General features: G+C 41.2%; 1 long non-coding RNA gene across 1 annotated transcript in view; it reads right to left on the bottom strand.

Annotated features, from left to right (window-relative positions):
* Positions 1–2,209: 2,209 nt before the first annotated feature.
* LOC132586449 (uncharacterized) overlaps positions 2,210–19,952 on the bottom strand; it is a 55,749-nt gene continuing 38,006 nt past the window's right edge. The window contains exons 2-4 of the long non-coding RNA XR_009556361.1: positions 13,730–13,787; positions 11,167–11,405; positions 2,210–3,470 (exon numbers count right to left, since the gene is read on the bottom strand). This is a non-coding gene — a long non-coding RNA (uncharacterized LOC132586449). The remainder of the gene's footprint in view (positions 3,471–11,166; positions 11,406–13,729; positions 13,788–19,952) is intronic.

Here is a 19,952-nt window from a genome sequence, read left to right as displayed (position 1 = left end):
AGCCTCTATTTTCTCCATTGCCTGAGGCTCCTCCCTTGAGGAGGGAGAAGGGGAGGAATAGCTTGCTTTGCCAGGCTTTCTCAATTGCACAGCAGAGCTACAGAGCCAAGCCTCTCTTCCTTCTATTGGCTGAGGCTCCTCCCCCTCCTGATCCCCTGGAGAAGGAAGGAAAGAACCAGAGCTTCCTTTGCCCAGTTCCCAGGATCCCATGGGAGAGATACAAAGAAAGCACCTTCAAGACCACAAGTGATAATGTTTTAAGCATGTTTTATTTTAAAGTTTTTTTTTAAAAAAATATTTGATTGTGGTTGTTTGTGTACTTTATAAAGTTTATATCTCTGCTACCTAGCATTACATTTTACGAAACACATAGCCCAGCCCGACAGGGCCTTATTTATGTCAGATTCGACCCTCCTGTTTTAGATGTTTCGTTTTCCAATTGTAATTTTGAATGTTAAAGTATCTCTCTGATGGACTGTATATATCTCCTGATGTGCCCACTGTGTAAACTATTTCACAATTCATGATTAAATCCTAGTAGGGATAGGGGAAGAAATAAAAGCATCTGAAGCTGACTGGTAAGTGCTTTTCTGTAAATCCAGTGTTTTCAAACTGAGGAATGTACCCTAAAACACTTATATATAGTTAGAAAAGTGGACTGTAAATAATGTCCATCAAACAAACAAACAAATAAATAATTCTAATCTATCTCATGCCCCTTTTTGTGAGTGAGATTAAAAATGGTGATTTGCAAAGAAACAGAAAATATGTCTGACAATAGATTTCTCCAAAAATGTTTTAAAATGCCTTCTCAGAGAAATGAGGCTTAATTTTGATCCTAACATCAAACTTCCTTTCAATGTAGATCCTGTCCTGGAAAATGCAACAGTCTCATAATTTAGCTCTTATCACAAGGCCACTCAGGTTAGATATTAGAATTTCTTGATCAAAAATTAAAGCATGACTTCCATCTTTTACAACAAGGTTCTATGCAGTTCCTTGTTCACATTCTAGAGTTTAGAAATGGGTTAACTGCACAGGACTGCATTGTTAATTTCAGAAATAACACATTAAGAAGAACCCTGCTGGATTAGACCAATAGTACATTTAGTCCAGCATCCTGTTCCACATGGTGGCCAACCAGTTCCTCTGGATGGCCAACAACAGGGCTTAGGGGCTGAGGCCTTCCCCTGTTGCCTCCTGGCTCTGGGATTCAGAGGCTTAGTGTGTCTGGATGTGGAGGTTTGCCCTCAGTCACCATGGCTAGTAGCCAGGGCCAGTGCATCCATTAGGCACAGCCCGGGTGTGTGTGTGCTGAATTGAGACCCCCCTTCCGGGGGTGGGTGGGAGGAATGAGCAAGCAAGTGAGGAAGGGAGAACTGTTGCCCTTCCCACTTGCAAATAAAGGCACTCATAATCAGCTGATCTTGGGCCCTTCTGTTGCCCTCCCACATGTTTTAAATCATGCAGGAGGGTGGAAGCAGCAGAGGCAGGGGTATGCATCTGGACATGCATCCAGATCACAACACCCGCAGTCGATCCTGTTGTGCCGTGCCACTGGAGCTCCAGCTGGTAAGGCTGCTGCGGCAAAGCTGGCCAGGCACCTGGTGTGGAAGACCAGGGTGGGGGGCATGCTTTGCTAGTGGGGACGGGGTGGGGGCCACCTTGCCTGGGGCAGCAAGCATGGTAGGGCACCCTAGCACCAGTGCTGCTAGTAGCCATTGATAGATTTATCCTCCATGAATTTAACTAACCCTTCTTTAAAGCTGTTTATTCCTGTGGCCATCACTACATCATCTAGCAGTGGATTCCACATTTTAATCACTTCCTGTGTAAAACAAAAAGTATTTCCTTTTGTCCATCCGGAACCTACTGTCCATCAGCATCACTGGATGCCCTTGAATTCTAGTATTTTGGAAGAGAGAGAAAAAGTTATTTGTCAGCTGCCTCCACACCCTGCATAATTTTGTAAACCTCTATCTGTCTCCCCTTATCTATTTTCTAAACTGAAAAATTCCAGACTCTTCAGCTTTTCCTCATGGGGAAGATGTTTCAACCCTCTAATCATCTAGGTCTAGGTATTTCAAAACAACTGGAGGAAATGGATGAATTTTTACAGAGCTCTGTGGCTTTACCATTTAGTCTACAGTTGAGGGGGGTTCATATGATGGAATTTTTACACTTAGAAAAACTAGTATGCTAACATATATTAAGTTTTTATATGATGGGTTTTTGTTGTTGTTTAATAAAAAAGATAATTCAGACATGAAACATGTACTGTGAATTTCAGAATGTTAGAAGGCAGTGGGGTTTTTAAAAAATGAAATATTTTTCTCATATCAAATTAAAACATACCAAACAAAGCCTCCCTCCTACAAGGAGCAATGTTTTATGTAAGTTATGGCAAGCTCTTAGCATTATTTATCCTTCTTAATTTTCATTGTTCTTATTCAGTTTTTAAATTCATTCATTAAAAAAGAGTCAAAATGCATGGTGGTCTATCTGACATAGGGAAGAACAGAGGTATTCTTGATATCCCAGCAATAGTTTCAACTCCATTCTATTGTTAATCAGACAAACCTATGGAATGTGATGATAGTTATATATTGTCTATTTTTTTTAAAAAAAACATTTTCAATCAAAAAGTCATCCAAATATATTTTAGATGAAAACTATCCCACTTTAAGGATAATATCTATTTTCACATCCCTGCTCTTTTGACCCACAACATATTTATTTCATCTGTCTTGCACAATTTGTACCCTACTTTCTCATTTTTGTGCCATTTTCTGTTATCTCACACTAAATTCTTTTTTGTAAAATATATGCATTTTAACATGATTGGGATATCAGTACATCAGCTGCATTCATATAGAGTGATGTGCAATCTATGTACTGTATATAGTATGTTTGTGCGCACAACATGTGAAGATAATGCAAAGGTTTCTGCCAAACCAACAACATGTGGAGAACAAAAGACATTGACAAAAACATTAATGTAAACAGGGAACATTGACCCATCCTTAATTCACTCTAATGGACTACTCAGGTTTAGGCTGTTTTTTCAATGGAATCTGACTTTAAAACTTCAGACCATTTTGGTACAGATTTTGTGAGAAAATGCTTGCACAGCAGAGACTAACATCCTTCATTTCACTGTTCTCTTGCCCACCATTAACTTAAAACCAATGTTTGTCCTGCACAGACTCCTCATAAAAGATTGTTTAGAAATCTCTCCATTCTCTTTGGCTGCACTTGGCCACAGCTGAATCATGTTCTGCTTTTTCGCTCACAAAAAGTGGCACTTGTCTTTTAATATTTTCCCTCCTCCCTCAACAAGGGATACTTTTTTAACAGTTGGGTGTCAGCCATTCTTCTCGATGTTCCAATTTTCTGCTTTCTTTTCTATGTGAGGCTGTGATGATAAAGTGGTGGCATTAAGAAAGTCTTCGGTAATTTTCCTGCTGAGCCTGTTCCATTCAAAATAGTTATTTTGCAAGAGAAAAAGACTGTGACATCTGACAGGCTAAATAGTATATTGAGACTTTCCGAAACAAAAGCCTACTTAGTGGGAATTAAACCTTTATTTTGAAGGTCCTGTCCTAATACCTCTGCCTATTTGAATACATAGAAACTGATTTTACCAAGGCAAATCATTGTCCAACTAGATTTCCCACCTGCCCCATTCCTACTATAATTTATCTGTAGCAGGCTTGTTTTCATTCTTGCAAATGCTGTTTACTTAAGGTTTGTGGCTTGTGTGTGTCTAGGAAGAGGAGAGAAGCTAACACAGAGAGGGGGGAGGGAAATGAATAACGAAGAGTCAGAAGACAGACACATTATTTCAGCCTCTTCCTGACAATAGTCTCCGTCCTAGAAACATGTGAGTTGGGAGGGCAAAAGAAAAATAACAGGATAGCGAAGATCTATAATTGTACTCTAGGTGCCAGGAAAGAAAAAGAACCATGTTAACCATCCTCTGAGATTTGAGTAATTGCTTGCCTGTTGCTTAACATGGTGATCTGCTCTGTGTTCTGTACTTGCAGTGGGAAAAAAAAGAGAAGGCAGGTGGACAGTGAGCTATTGTAGCAAAGAAGTTCAAATTATTAGATGGGTGATAAACAACAAGAGCTATTTTTATCCCCTACTTCTTTCCTAGCAACATAAGGAACGGGTTTCATTTGCTCAGTGAATTTCAGTCAAGTTTCCAATATGGAAAAAAATGGTAGAAGTGGATGATTATATAGCCTGCATAATATAGTGGGTCCAATGCACTGAAGTGAAGTGGTAGTGATAATCAGCTCTTTATTAGATACAGGATGGTAGAAGACTGCACTAAAGAAAGTTTGAGGAACTGGGCCAATGGGGCCAACTATATACAACCCTGGGTTTCCGCCCAAGCACGTCCAAACCAGCAGGGGGGTTCATGATTGGAGCAGGGTGGTGGGGATTTGGATCCTGCTGCCCATTGTTCCCAAGTCCCCAAGCTTAGTCCTGGCTCCAATGAGCCTGGCAGCAACACTCATAATAGTCTACACTTTGGTGCACGTACATAACAGCCTGAAAACCAAGATCTCAATATTTCTTTGATGCACTTTTATCCCATTTGTCCTCCAAGGAGCTCAGGGCTTATCTACCTTGTTATCTCCCTTTCCCTTTTATCTTTGTAACAACAACCCTGTGAGGTATGTTAGGCTGACAGATTGTCTTAAATTTGTGTTGCTGCATCACTTCCAGGGAAAACCCAGACTTGACATAGAGTAGCTCTAAGAATTGCCAGCAGGCCCGGTGCTAGGTGTGCCTGGGCCTCTTGACAGAACAGCTCACCTCCGCCCCCCAGTGTTATTTTCACACGTGCATAGCGTGCACGCCCCAATGATGTAATTATGATGTCACTGCCATGCGTGCCCAGCCGGACTTTGCCCAGCCAGCAGCTGGCGGGGGGCTGGCAGCAGACATGGGGAAATAAACAGTGGCTGGCTGGCAGCTAGCCAGCTGTGGGGAGGCAAGTGGCGATGGGAGGCTGCGGGGAGGCAAGCAGTGGTGGAAGGCAAGCAGCGGGGACTGAGAGGGGATGGCGGCAGGGAGGTGAATGCTGGCAGGAGGGCGGCAGCAGGGAGACAGCGGCGGCGGGCAGCATGGCATGGCATGGCGGCGAGTGGGTGGCAGGAGGGGACTGGAAGGGGATGGCAGTGGGAAGGCAAACAGTAGTGGGAGGGCAGCAGGGAGGGGACGGCTGTGGGTAGCATGGCATGTCACGGCAGTGGGCGGGCAGCATGGCATGGCAGCAGGCAGGGGACAACGGCAGGCACGGGGAGGGGGCACCTCATGGCGCCCCTAGGCCAAGAGGCACCCTAGGCATCCGCCTACTTGGCCTACTCCCATGTGCTGGCCCTGATTGGCAGAAACTCTATGGCATGGGAGTGTGAACTGGGTCACACTCCCAGATTTCTCTAAGCACCATACCAGCCCGTGTTGGGTATAGCATAGTAATGACAACAGCTATGCTTATTCATGGAAAGTAATACTGAGTTCACTTCATTATGTTGCAGTTTGAAAAGTCTAGAAGTGTAATAATATGTGAATGAGCTATAAAATACTGCTTATTGGCTTATCCAGTAGTGGTTCTACAATTTAACAATCCTAGAGTATTACCTTAGCATGTTGCTTTCAAAATTGCCCTGGCTACCAAGAATTTCAAGTGCTGTTGAGCTGTCTGTTTATAAAATGTTTTTATTATATTTTATTGTTTTATCATATGTTGCGCTCCGCCCTGAGCCCTATGGGAAATGGGCAGAATAGAAATATACTAAAATAAATAAGATGTAGAATTTTCTAGCAACTGATAGTTTTTCATTAGGCAGGAAGGGAGCTGGTTTATGGACCATATAGCAGAACCTCTGGTTTGGGTCAAGAGGGTGGACATAATCTGATGTAAAGTTACATGTGCCTGAAAAAGATTTCACAAATCTGATTGACTTTCTCCTACTTTTTAGTTCATTAAATATAGGATTAGAGTCAGAGCTCTTCACTGGTCTCTCTATGTGTGCACAGACACTTCCAAGGATGTATCTTCCCATTAAAATGGTATCCTGGGGGAACTGGAAACATGCTTCTGAATGGGCCACTGCTATTTATTATTATGTTATTGTAATTATATTATTGCTATATTGTCACCATTTATTTATTTACTATTTATTTATTATTATTTTGTGCTGCCATCTGCGATTAGAGAAAAGGTGACCACACAAAGGCAGCAGCTTCTGATCAACAGGGTATCTAGTCCTTTCTGTAATGCCAACATCTGTAAAGCATGGTATGGCCCTAATAGGGTTGCCAGGCATCATGGTTCCAGGAGCCCTAATTGCCTGTTACCACTCAGAGCAGTGGCAGAAGAAACAAACAAATAAAAACCTGGTGTCGGCAGCTGCATTGTTGTCACTTCAGGAGGAAACGCAGATGTGACAGGCTCAAGGCATAACCTGAAATTTTATGATTTTACCACAGTTTCTGCCAATTCTTAGAACTACTGTATATCAAGTCTGGGTTTTTCTTGGGAATGATGCAACAACACAGTTGCTGTTGTGTCCCCCATGTTCCTGCCCCAATCCTCTTGATAGTTGCCAGGCTTGAACTGGCAATTCTAATCCCCAATAAGATAGTTGCTATGAAAAATAACAGCTGATCAGCAACTGATGCACAGCTAGAGATTTTTCTTGTCCTGTCAGGTTCCTTGTGGTCCCAAGGTGGCTAAAGCCCACAATCTGAGAAGCATGCATTGGTCCATTCTTAATCATATGTAAATTATTTCCTAGTTTTCAGGATCGGTACTTTCCCCTTCATGCCAACAACTGCCTATTAAACATATGCTTCAAACAGTCTTTGTTTTGCTTTTAATGTCAGAGGGTCAGTGTGTTCTTGGTGTGAAGGTGAGTATGGGCAGAAAAACTCCTTTAAGAGTAGCTGACCTGACTACTGCATGTTAATGAAGGAGGTGTGAATTTGTAGTGTGGGAAAGAGTATATCCAATTACAATTTTATAGACACAAAGGGACATGAATTACAAGATTATGTGGTTAGTGTGCCAGTGGACCCCAATTAGTGTGGTGAAATGAGCCAAAAAATTAACTTAGGCAGAGAATGTAGCATATTCGTACAGAAGACCAGATTGCAGCTGTACAGTGTGAGAACATGGCAGAAGATTCAACATTGCTTTGACTTCCTTTATAATGCCTTATTTCTTGTTACATCTGTGTAAGGACCAGTCACATAGAAAATGGGTTTTATTTTAAATACAGATGCAAGAGTCTTCACAAATGAGAATTAAATAGATATGGCAGAGTGCACTGATGGAGGAAAAGTTTGATGATCGTTTTGTAATATAGCCTTAAATTTTGCAAGTTTTTACCATAATGGAAAAGAGGACAAAGTCACCTTTGTCTGCAGAATGAGCTGTTGGCAGGAGACCACTGAAAAAAGATTTGGCCTTCTGTATTACAGTTGGAACTTCCTGACAATTGCAGAATAATGGGGAGTAAATATCAAGTTTAAGTACTCTGTAAAATGTTGTTCATTGATTTTCCCCCCCTCTGAGCATAAACCTTGAAGACTCAATAACAGTTCAAAGGGCTGAACATCTAAGAATTAAGTACACTCATAATTACTCCTGGCAGGGGTGTGAAAAAAGTCATGCTGCTTCTCATGAAGTAGAAATTAACCTCCTGCCTTCATTTTATTTTTCCAACTTTATGAAAGGAATTGGTTTGGGAGAGGAAAATCTACAATGGACACTATAAAAAGAGAGTTGCATTTCAGAGTGTGGTTCAAAACAGCCTGGATAAAAATGCAATAGACCACTGGTCTTCAACAGGTGGGGTCAGGACCCACAAGTAAACCATGCCTGACCTATGGTGGGTTGCATCAGTAGTACCACAATTATTTTTTTTCTTTGTTGGTTTTGTTTTTAATAAACACAAAGACAGAAGGAAGGAGAGTGGGGGGGAAAGTCCAGGATGGAAGAAGATTAAAAAAAAATAATAAAGGCTGGGGAGAAGGTGTAAGTTTTTGGTTGAACATATGCTTTGGATGCAGCAGATGCTAGATTCATTTCCTCTCATATCCACTTATATCTCATATAGGGTTAGAGATCTTTGCTTGCCCAAAGAAGCACTGTCAATCAAAATATATGATATTGAGGCCTCAGTGGCCTGAATCTGTATAACGCAATTATGTATCTATTTATCTGTGCATCTGTCTGTCCAAGGCTGAAGTTAAGTTGGCTTCTGATTCAATAAAGGTTGAAGAATGCTATTGTAGATGATCAGAATGGTAAAAATGAACTCAAACTGTATGGTTTTGAGGAAATTAATCACACTAATCACAGATTTTATACAGCACTTTGGAGTGTTCAAATAGCTTGTCAGTACAATGACAATGTAGCAAGCGCTCCATGAGCATCAATTACCTTTGCATTTCACAATGTGGTGTGCACTGAGAGTGAGATCTAGCAGTTTGCCCATGGCAACAGCACTCTCTTATAGTTGCAACAAGACTGGAACTGTGGAGTTCATGGTTCTAGTATTAGAGATCAACAGTGATCACAGAATGTTAGTTAAAAAGATGATGAAGCATGGCTTAATTAGTGAGGAAACTGGATGAGGGTAAAATGACAGGAACGCTGTCATCACCAGAAGAAACTACCAATCATGTTATGGATTATAAAGACATTTAGAATAACGAGCAATTATTTTTATAGTTTCGGATGTCATTTATGACAATGCCATGATCTTGATCATGTATGATAATGCTGTCATCTGTGTTTTAAAATATTCTCACACTCTTATTGCTCTCATTTTTGTTATCTATTTATGTATAATTAGTATACCACCCTAGAATACTGTAGTATTTGGAAACCATGGCCAAGGGGCATTTATGTCACCTAAGAGTATCACTCAAGATGTGAAACACTTCAATTTCTTATTTTTTTCTCATTGAAGAGATTATAGGTGTTCTAATTGAGAGATATTATGTGTAGCAAGGACAGATTATGACATTACAGGCATCTTGATTTTACAGATTGCCCTGAGTTGATGTTGTAGCAGTGAAAATGCAAATTCTGTATTTACCACTTCTTCGTTTATCAGTTCTTGTTAACTGAATAGGACAGAGATGTCTTGTTCTGCCTCATTTGCCATTATATCTCATTATTATGAAGACTAGTAGCTTAGTGTTTTGCAGTGGGTAAAACAGTAAAAGTAGTGGAGGGGAAGAAAGACGATGAAGAGAGAAGGAATGGAATGATCAGATGTGGGCTGGAAGGGATGTGTTGACCCTTTGAGAGGGAGATATAATCTGTCCTGTACCAATATGTGATCATAATACGCAGGGGCGTGGACTTTTCAATTTCCGGGGGGGGGGGCTGGGGCCCAGCCAGAGGCATTTAATCCAGTGACATCATAGGGAGGAGCCACTGATATCACAGGGAGGGGCCTCCATTATCATTACCTATGAATTTATAGAGAAGCTCCCTCCCCATGGACTGGGCCCCCCAACAATGCCCATGGACTGGGCCAAACCCAGGAAAAGGTGCCCAACCCAGGTTCCTGCCGTGGAAGCTGACTGGATGATTTTGGACCAGGCATAGATTTCCAGTGTAACCTGCCTCTCAGGGTTGTTGTTCAGATCACATGGGGGGGAAGAGGAGAATGATGCAAACTGCTTTGACTCCCCCACTGTAGAAACTGCAGGGAGGGGGAAGGCAATGGAAAGCTGAAGTCAGAGGGGCAGATAAAGGAAAGGAGATAGGGTTGCCAACTCCAGGTTAGGGGTGGGACCTGGAGAGGGTGGGGTTTGAAAAGGGATAGGACCTCAGACAGGTACAATGCCATTTCCTTCTGGGGAGGCACTGGAGGTTACTCAGAGTTACAACTGTTCTCTATATGACAGACATTAGCTCCCCTTGAGGTGAGGGGGTCGATGCCTTCACTTAGGAGGATGGGAAGACAGCAAGGGTGGCAGGCACTTGCTCAGAGCCTCCTTCTACAGCCTGTTGTATTTTTCTTCACAACGGGCCTTACTCCTAGTACAGATAATAAAGCAGTCAACAAATGTGAGAACTGAGTTGGAGCCCAGTAGCACCTTTAACACCAACAAAGTGGTGTCTATAGCCCCTTCACAGTGCCTTCTTACCTTTTGATATTGTTTCAGACGCTAGAGTTACTGGGGTTACACACAGACACAAATATTTCTCTGACATGAGGCATGATTTTTTTTTTGCTAGGGGGTTGGATAGGGTATAAATTGAGATGAGGATGAAGAGGAAGAAGAGGAGGAGGAAGAAGAAGAAGACTATAGATTTATAACCCACCCTTCTCTCTGAATCAGAGTCTCAGAGTGGCTAACAATCTCCTTTATCATCTTCTTCCATAACAGTCACCCTGTGAGGTGGGTGGGGATGAGAGAGCTCTCCTTGAAGCTGCCCTTTCAAGGACAACTCCTGTACTTATGCACCTTGACTCTAAATTCTGTTTCACCTGTATCTGATAAAGTGCGCTTGTACACAAACGCTTATACCTAGAATAAAACTTTGTTGGTCTTAAAGGAGCCACTGGACTCAAACTTTATTGCTTCAGAACAACACAGCTACCCACCTGAATCTAAATGAAACAGTGTGCATGCACAAGAAAGCTTATACCTAGAATTAAACTTGGTTGATCTTAAAGGTGCCACTGGACTCCAACTTTGTTCTGCTGCTTCTGGCTACCCCACCTGAATCTGTAAGCTAGTTGGTTGCTTCTTTGAACCTGCACCATACCATTTTAGGTAACAGCAAAATGAAAAGCATGAACATGTACAGAGTGTGCATTCCTTGGCAATGTTGTCTCTGGACTGCACACAGGACAAAAGGAAATTTTAAAAGACTTCTGATCTTCATATCTCCTCTTCCCAATCTCACTTTCCCCCAATTGTAAGTATGTTGAGCCCAACCTTACAGCCTGACTGTTACCACATTGAAAGTGGATGCAGCCAGGGAGGGTCAAGGGCTTTACTTTCTTTTCCAACAGATACCAAACATATTTAAGTATTGATGTGTTCTGCATATCAAAACCTTAGCAAATAATCTAGAGAGTCCAAAGATACAGCAATTTTTTTTTGCAGAAAACTTACCTTTTGCAATATCAATTGTCCTCTTCCAGTCCTCTAGAAAGGCCAGATGAAAGGATAAAATAAGCACCTTTTCGTAGATCTGAGAAATCTGTCCCTACTGATAGGTGGACTCCACTTCTGTTGCCTTACCCATAAACATTATCAAAGTTCTTTCCCCACCAACTTGACGCAGGTTTACTCAGGTCAAAACAGCTTTTCCTAGAGACAAAGCAGTCTTCTTATTCACACATATGTGTTTCCTGGGAGGGGAGAGAAGAGGGATGTTTACTGTAGCTCAGTTAGCATTTGTAAGAAAGTGAAAAAGATACACTTCTCAGTCTCTGACTTCCTTCTTGGCAGCCGAGAGGAAAAAAAACCAGAAGGGATAGCTTTACCGCTTCACATGCCTTTGAAGAAGATCATTTCAAAGGAGTATTGCTGAAGGTTGGGGGGCTTAGCTCCCATCGAAAAAATTTGGGGGGGAGCCCCAGTGCCCCACCCCCCGTAGTTTATGCCTATGATAATATGATTGTTTATATACATTTCTGGACCTTTCTTCCTGTATTTTTGAGTCACCTATATAGATTCATTACTATTTATATATGTATTTATGCATTTATATATGCCTTGTGTTATTATTTATAGAATTCCCATGATGTGCATTACGATTAACAATGTGCAATGAGATGGGCATTCTTTAGAAAGGCATTAGTCCTCTGTTTGCTATTCCCTCCCTCACACACATTTGGAAGAGTTCTTTTCACGTTTCAGTAACTTTTCCCACATAGATTATTCGTCCTGGGTTCAATACTGTTGGGAAGCAGCAGGTTGTTCTTCCATCATGATACATCTGTGCATCTCTTGGGTTTTCTCCATATTTCCTTTGATCTTTCCCAACGATACTTTGCTACAAAGTTCTGGGAAAGATTTTAGTAAAGCCTGAATGGTTTCCATGGGGAAGTTTCCAGGTGGGAAAATTTGGATTCTCCAGGTTCTGTTCACATTGAAAGCATTTTCCCTCCTTCAATCCCTATGGCATCAATTTCCTTCTCCATCACCTTTTTAAAAAAAGTTTTTTGTAATTGGTAATTAAATACTTTTATATAGTTATAACATTATAATTATCTGTATTGAGAGCCAGTTTGGGGTAGTGGTTTCTTATTTGGGAGAACTGGGTTTGAGTTCCCACTCCTCCATATGCACCTGCTGATGTGACCTTGGGCCAGCCACAGGTTCTCTCAGAGTTGTTCTCTCTAGAGCAGTTATGGGAAAGCTCTCTCAGCCCCACCTACCTCACAGGGTGACTGTTGTGGGAAGAGGAAAGGAAAGGAGATTGTAAACCGCTCGGAGACTCCTTTGGGTAGTAAGGGGCAGGGTATAAATCCAATCTCTTCTTCTTTTGTGACATTCTTTGAATTCCCAGCTCTTATTTTAAAAATACCTTTTCCGTATGCTCAGTTCACTCCTGATTTTCTTGGCAGTCATTCCACAAGCATTGTAATCTGTTAGGGCAGCATTCTGCCACATTTTACCAGTTCATGCTCATTGGTACTCTCTGTGCTGGATCTGCAGTTGCAACACCAACAGAGAAACTACACACAAGCCTGACCCAATGGGGAAAACAGCTGCATCCTCCTGCAAGTACTGTTAACTAAAAAGAAGAGAAGGAAATTCTAGGTAACATTTTTACCCACCAGTGAGTTTTGAAATGAGCTTCTGTTTCCCTTCCTTTTTGCTGGTATTTTAAATGTGGCCAGAGCCATATATACGTATATAGAAAGACTTGAGGAATTAACTTTCAAATTACCATAGTTTATGCTGAATATTGATTAGTAACATATCTCTAGTTTAAAAATAGTAAAAGTAGTAGAATAGACAGAGGGGATGTTTTTTTTAAAAAAAAATAAAGTAACTGTATTGTGTCTGTATGTTTTATTTTTGTTTTTAAAAAGCTATACCTGTTTCTGAGAGGCTATGAAATTCTAAGGGTCGATTTGTCTATTACTAATGATACCGGTTATTTTGCTTTGCAAAATACCAGACCATAAAGAAATTAATTTGTTTCAAATTACCCAAATATCCTACTGGATATAATAGACTAAATCAGAAACCAGTGAAGTAAACAGAACAACAACCATGTTAATATGATATAAATCTAATTCATGCCTAGCCTGGAAGATGTGCTGATAATTAGTCTGCTCCAAGAATCTAGTTAAATGCTATTAATTATATCTTTGCTTCTAACAAAAATGTGACAATATACTTCGATTGCAATTTAATTAAAAATGATTTCTATATTGCAAGATTTTTTTTTTAACTCAAGCATTTTGGATATGTTAAGGTAAACTGATGATAAGTTTTTACTTCATGAAACATTCACTAAAGCTACATTCACATTACTGGGCTGAACAACCGAAAGATCTCTGTGCAGTGCTATGAGGTTTCAGAATATTGCATCCTGTATAAGGTTTTGGGGCACATAGTTATCATCTAATATATCTAAATTTAAAGTATATTATTATCACAAATTTTGTGTGGTGCAATCACACAATAATTCAAAGTAAGAAATTCTAATAGTTGTTACCTGAGTTGGCTTATTTTCCTCTTCCCTTCCCATTCTTTCCCCTTGAGAATTATTGTGTCTGTTTCAGAGGAAAAAAGACAATATAGAAATGTAGTAAATAAAGGTATCTGTTTGGCATCACACATGTATTCAATCCTTCATGAAAGGAGCTCAGTTTGATATTATCCTCACCACTATCTTGTGAGGCAGGTGATGCTTAAAAATATTGATTAGCCACAAAACCTGCTGAGTTGTAAATCTAAAATGGGACTAAATTCTAATCCAGAGGTCTATAATAGGGGTGTGCATTCAGTTTGGCTGAACAGAATACAATCCTGGAAAACAGTTGATTCAGCTGTATTTTGGCCACACACAGCCAAATCAGATTCTCTGATCTGATTCAGCTGCCAAATTCAGCAGCTATTCAGGTCTATTATACCCTATGGGCCATTGAAGTCAATGACAAAATAGGGTATAATGAATTGCAGCTGGGGGGAGGGAATGTGAGGTAGAGGATCCAAATTTGCAGGGCAGCTGCAGAAGCCTCTCTCCTACAGAGCCTCCAAGTAATAAAAAGATTGGACCATGGGGTCCAATTCTAGGGGCACCCAAAACGGTTGCCCCATCTCACCTTTATGCCCAATAGGCCATTGAAGTCAATGGCAAAACAGGGTATAATGAATTGCAGCTGGGGAGGAGGGCTGAACCCTCTGGTTCAATCCTTTTGGAAGCTGTGGATTCTGTGGCGGAGAGGGACCAGAAGCAGCCCTGCAAATTTGGTGCCTCTAATTTAACCCCCCCCCACCCTGAGAGTAACGTTTCCTACTGTCAGTCAGTCAGTCAGTCAGTCAGTCAGTCAGGTGGTCAGTCCGTTTATTGTAATTAGCCATTGGCTGTTACAAGTCTACAAAAATCCCAAGGAAAAGCAAAGTAAACTAGATGTTAATTACAGTGGGAAATGTAACTTATTTCTCATCATGGGGAAAAAGGCCCACTTTGGGTGCCCCTAGAATTGCACCCCATGGTTCAACCTATTTGAACTTGGGGGTGCTGTAGGGGAGAGGCTCCTGCAGCTACTGTACAAATTTAGAGTCTCTACCTCAAACCCCCTTCCCCCCCAGCCACAATTCATTATACCCTGTTTTGCCATTAACTTCAATGTCCTATAGGGTATAATGGTGAGATGGGTCACCTCTTTGGGCACCCCTAGAATTGGATCCCCTGGTCAAATCTTTTTGAAACTTGGGTTTTTTTTGGGGGGAGCCTCTACCTCAAACCCTCGTCCCCCACTGCAATTCATTATACCCTATTGACTTCAATGGCCCATAGGGTATAATGGGGCCTTATATTTGGGAATAGCTGAATATCCCCCCAGTTTTTAAGCCCTGAATACCCCCAAAACTGAATTTCCCTGAAATGTATTTGCACACCCCTAGTCTATAACTTGGCACTCATGGGAACTTGCCAGCACTTTCCTTGGTATCTACCATGGGTTTTTTTTTTTAAGAAAGTGAGTGTGGCCAGATGGGGCATTTGTACAGTAGGGTGTCTGGCTGTTGAAAATATGATTTGGCTGTGCAGATTTTTAAAAATGGTACTTTGGTAATAGCTGCCACCACAGCACAAGGATCTTCACTGTATGATTGAAGGTAAACTGAGCTTATACAAGAATATATTTTATAACAATACGTTTTTAAAAGGCATCCTGTTAAACAGAGTTTCTGCCTGAAATGTTGAAGATTTGCTATGAGAGTTGCACATAACTTTACTCCCTGAGACCTCCATAGCCATGGAGCTCCCCTTGAAGTGGCACTGGCAACCACTCCCAATTTTCCAATGCCCCCCCACCCCGAATATCCATCCCAAAGTATATTTAGTCAACTGTGTGAGTGGATCCATGTGAAACCAGAAATTGTATTTATAGACCATGGATGCCTACTAGTAAACAAATTATGGGGTTCTGATCATGCCAAGGAGTTTGTGTGGGCATGGTTTGTATATGCAAAGGGTTCCTATAGTGTCCTATGGTCTTTACCTAATGGATTGCAGACTTCAGTAGACCATGTCACTTGGAGCCTTTCCTCTCCTTCTATGAAGTACACAGAGTTGTCTGAATAGGAAGTGAGTGCAGTATACCTATGTCTGATGTATTTTTCCCCAGAATGTACCCAGAACCTCCTTGTAAACAAGCAGATTTAGAGTCTGCTCCTCAAATGCTGCTGTCCTACCTGGAATCTGTGATTCCACTCTAGATTCTGATTAGGACAGAAAGTGACAGCTTTTAGGGGAAACAAGAGCTCTGTGTGGAAGTTGCTGAAGTCTACTCAGAAATAAATCCCACTGAGTTCAATAAGAATTACTCCCAGGCAAAGGTGCTTAGGATTGTGGTCGCTAGCTTAAAAATGGTGAAGTCATATCTTGAAAGTGTCTAGGTACCTCAGAGAGTTCTGACAATAAAATTAAGTGTGGACTCAGCCAAGCATAGAAAAAAGATCTGAAAATTCCTACACAGAAAGAGAAAAGAAAGAAAGAAAAGAAAAGGGAAAACCTATGCATTGAATTGTCTGAGGCCTACTTTTCTAAGTGATAGACTACTAACTGGACAAAAAAAAACCTTCAGAAAAAAGCTGCTTGTGGGGAAAATACGATTTCTTTTTTCTTCAGGAAAACAGCTAGCCAGAAGGTTAATAAAAAAGAAAATTAGTTATGTGCTTCAAGGAAGAATTATTGTAGCTGTTTATTTTTGTGGTCAGGATTTGAGTGGTGCAGTAAAATAAAGCATTCAAGGAAATTCAGTATTTCTGAAAGTAGCGATTACCCACCCACATTACAACCAATATACTAAAAATCCAGGTTTCTAGTTATACCAAAATTGGATAAATGCTACTGAAAAGTTTTAAGTATATTATACCTACATTGTAATGACTCTAAGTGCACAACTTTTTGTACTGCTTTTTTTCCAACAAAACCCCCCAAATGATTAATTTTGCAATTACTATATTCACTCCAATATAAAACTAGCCCCCCCTTCCCCGGAATGCAATCAAAACCCTGACCTGTATAGGCCAGGCTAGCTCAATCTCATCAAATTTCAGAAGCTGAGTCAGCCCAGGCTAGTCCTTGGATGGGAGACCAGCAAGGAAGTTGAAGGATACTGTGCAGAAGCAGGCAATGCTAAGCCAACTCTTAATGTCTCTTGCCTTGAAAACCCTATGGGGTCACATAAATCAGCTGCAAAGTGATGCGGGGAAAGCCATAAAGGGGAGAGCAGTATTTACTTTTCGGGCTCACCTTCCATTCAGCTAAATATCTAACAACTAATTTTTTAAGAAGGCCAAATAGAAATATTAATTTAAAATGTGGAAAGTGTTTAGAATTTGTTTAGAGGGAGACAGAATGTGGAAAATAGAGAGGTTTATCTTTAAAAAAGTATTTGTGTGTGTGTAGGCACTTGCATGCCTAGAGGTCATAGTGACTTCTGGCAACCCCAGAGAGGTGACTTGTATTGCCTGCATCTGTGACTCAGCCCTGGTATTCCTTGGAGGTCTTCCTTCCAAATACTTGCCAGGGTCAGCTCTGCTTAGCTTTTGAGATCTGACCAGATTGGGCTTGCTTGGCTATTCAGGCCAGGGCAAAATAAGAGGTTTTTTTGCTTGGATCCTACACCTTCTTTCCACTGATAGAAGAAGCCTTGTGTCAGTGGTTGACATTCCTCTGGTGCAAGATGAAGGAGATTTCAAATGTTTCTTGCTGCTCACTACATGTTTTTTGTCCAGATGGGAACCCCAACCCCTGCTGTCACCTTTTCAGTACTCATAGGGAGCTGTTGGGGCAAGGGGGAAGCTGGGAGAGATCTCCCTCTGACACTGTCTTTCACAGAATGCTGTACTGGTCTGGATGGTCATTAGCAAGGCTTTTTTTTTTAAGCAGGAACTCCTTTGCATATTAGGCCACACCCTGCTGATGTAGCCAATCCTCCTGGAGCTTACAGGGCTCTGTGTACAGGACCTACACAGGGGTGTGTGGCCTAATATGCAAAGGAGTTCCTGCTACAAAACAAAAGCCCTGGTAATTGGTGTGATCCAGTAGACAGCTATTATGTACTATCTACAAAATGGTTTCTTGAAGTCTGAGTAGTTGATATAAAGTTACCTTTAAATTCACAGTCACAGATGACATACTAGAACTAGATTCTCTTTACTTTATATTTCTTAATGGCTTTATTGTGCATAGATTGTGACATGAACAATCTGTGCTTTGAAATAGCCAGACAACTGATGTCTTTTTGGCTTAAGCAAGACACTGTAGATGCTGAATGTAAAAGGCATACAATTTGCCTCCAGCTAAAAACGAACCGATTTCTACTTCTTTTGGGTAGATCAGAAATTGCTACGAATGTAGCAATCTTACTTGTCATTGTATGGCACATTATATGACAAACCACACTTGCCAGGCTACATCATTTTCATAAAGAAAATCCCCTCAGATTCATAAGGAGTTCTGAAATGACTGGAAATATCCATCACTCAAAACTGTATTTAGCTAAAATGCTGAGTAGTTCATCTGCTGTCTGATGATAGATGATTTTTAATTATATGTCATGCCATCACCTTATGCCCATTTGCAATTGTTCTGCTTTTATTTAAAGCTGCAGTATCTTTTATATTAAAGCAATGTACCTAAAAGCTGAGAAGGGAAAAAAAAACAACCTGAACAATTTATAATAAGTATGTGCTTGAAATGTTTACAGATATGGAAAACTTATTAGAAATGTCCCATTTGGGCTTCAGACAGCAATATAGCTAATCCTCAATGTGGCCCCATCTGCAGATATTTAAATCTGGACTTTGGGGCCACAAATATGCTAGGAAGGTTTGACCTAGGAATTGGGATAGCTCCTGTTCTGGATTGAGTCCCCCTAAAGAAGCAGGGTTATAGCTAAGTGGAGTTCTTGGACTTGGGCTTCCTGTTGAATAAACAGGTGGCAGTTGTTGCTGGGGTACCTTTCACCAACTTCAGCTGCTAGGCCAACTGCCTCTCTTCTTGGGTGGTACATGCCCAGGTAGCATCTAGATTAGAGTACCGCAATGCACTCTAATTTTTTTAAACAATTGGAGGAGTTAAAACGCTCTAAAATAATAGAAAAAGCACCTGTATCTTTAAGGAAAGGAAGCCCTCTGCGGTGGCCATTGTGGGGGTTGCTGGGGAACCACAGTATTTGTCACCCTTCAAGCTTTAGTTTGTCAGTCAAAGTCAGGGGGAGGCAACAGGGCTATTTACAGGCCTGTTTTGACCTAGGGAGGAATTAGTGAGGCCATTCCTGGCAGCAACCAGTGGTAGACCCTGCTGCTTTCTACTATTCTTTCTGCTTTCAATTGTTCAGTAGCAGCCATCACATGAAAGCCAGTGTGGTGTACTAGTTAGAGTTTCAGGCTAGGCTCTGGGAGACCCAGGTTTGAGTCCCAGCTCTGCCATGGAAGTTCACTAGGTGACCTTGGACTAGTCACATACTCTCAACCTAACCTACCTTTCAGTGGTAAGGATACAATGGATAACAGAACAGTATAAGCTGCTTTGAGTTTTGGGTGTACAGAGAAAAGACATGATGGCTGGTGAATGGGAAAGAGACAAGAAACCAGGTAAAGGGAAGAAAATATGAGGAGGCAAAGTAGAAATAATTGGGAAGAGGGTACAAGGGAAAATGAGATCCCTCCCCACAACTTTTTGCAGGTCCCCACTTATACATGATTAAAAGCCAAACTACACAAGACTTTTCTAAAAGAGTTGGGCTAGGATTCCCCAAGTGCAGTGGGGCAAATAACACCTTCCAAGGCTGTTTTAGCTTATAAAAATAGTGCTGCGGAAGGTCAGAGCCCCTCTTTCTACCCATGCTGTAGTCCTGAGCTGAATTAGAGCTTTAACAGGACCCAAGTGTTTTAAAAAAATCTTGTGCATTGGCCCTAAAGCCTATTGATTTCAAGTAGTAACATGCACAAATAGTTCTTTTTAACCAAGGACTGTCCACTCTGTATGCATCCATTATTGACCATTTAAACATTTTCAAACAATGAAAGGAATAGATTTCATGTGTGTATGGCATTCCAGGTGTGTACTGAAGTGCCACACAGGCACTGGTGGTGATAGATTGGCAGAACCGGCTGCAGTGTATCCGTCACATTAGCAAAGCTGTAACATTATTGGTGCTCTACTTCTGAGCAAGTGCTGTGCCTATTCACCTTGGGTG

Source organism: Heteronotia binoei, chromosome 1 (genome assembly GCF_032191835.1).
Source record: "Heteronotia binoei isolate CCM8104 ecotype False Entrance Well chromosome 1, APGP_CSIRO_Hbin_v1, whole genome shotgun sequence".
In the NCBI taxonomy this organism is placed as follows: Eukaryota; Metazoa; Chordata; class Lepidosauria; order Squamata; family Gekkonidae; genus Heteronotia; species Heteronotia binoei.
The sequence above is the reverse complement of the archived record's forward strand: the minus strand, read 5'-3'. Positions and strand labels throughout refer to the sequence as shown.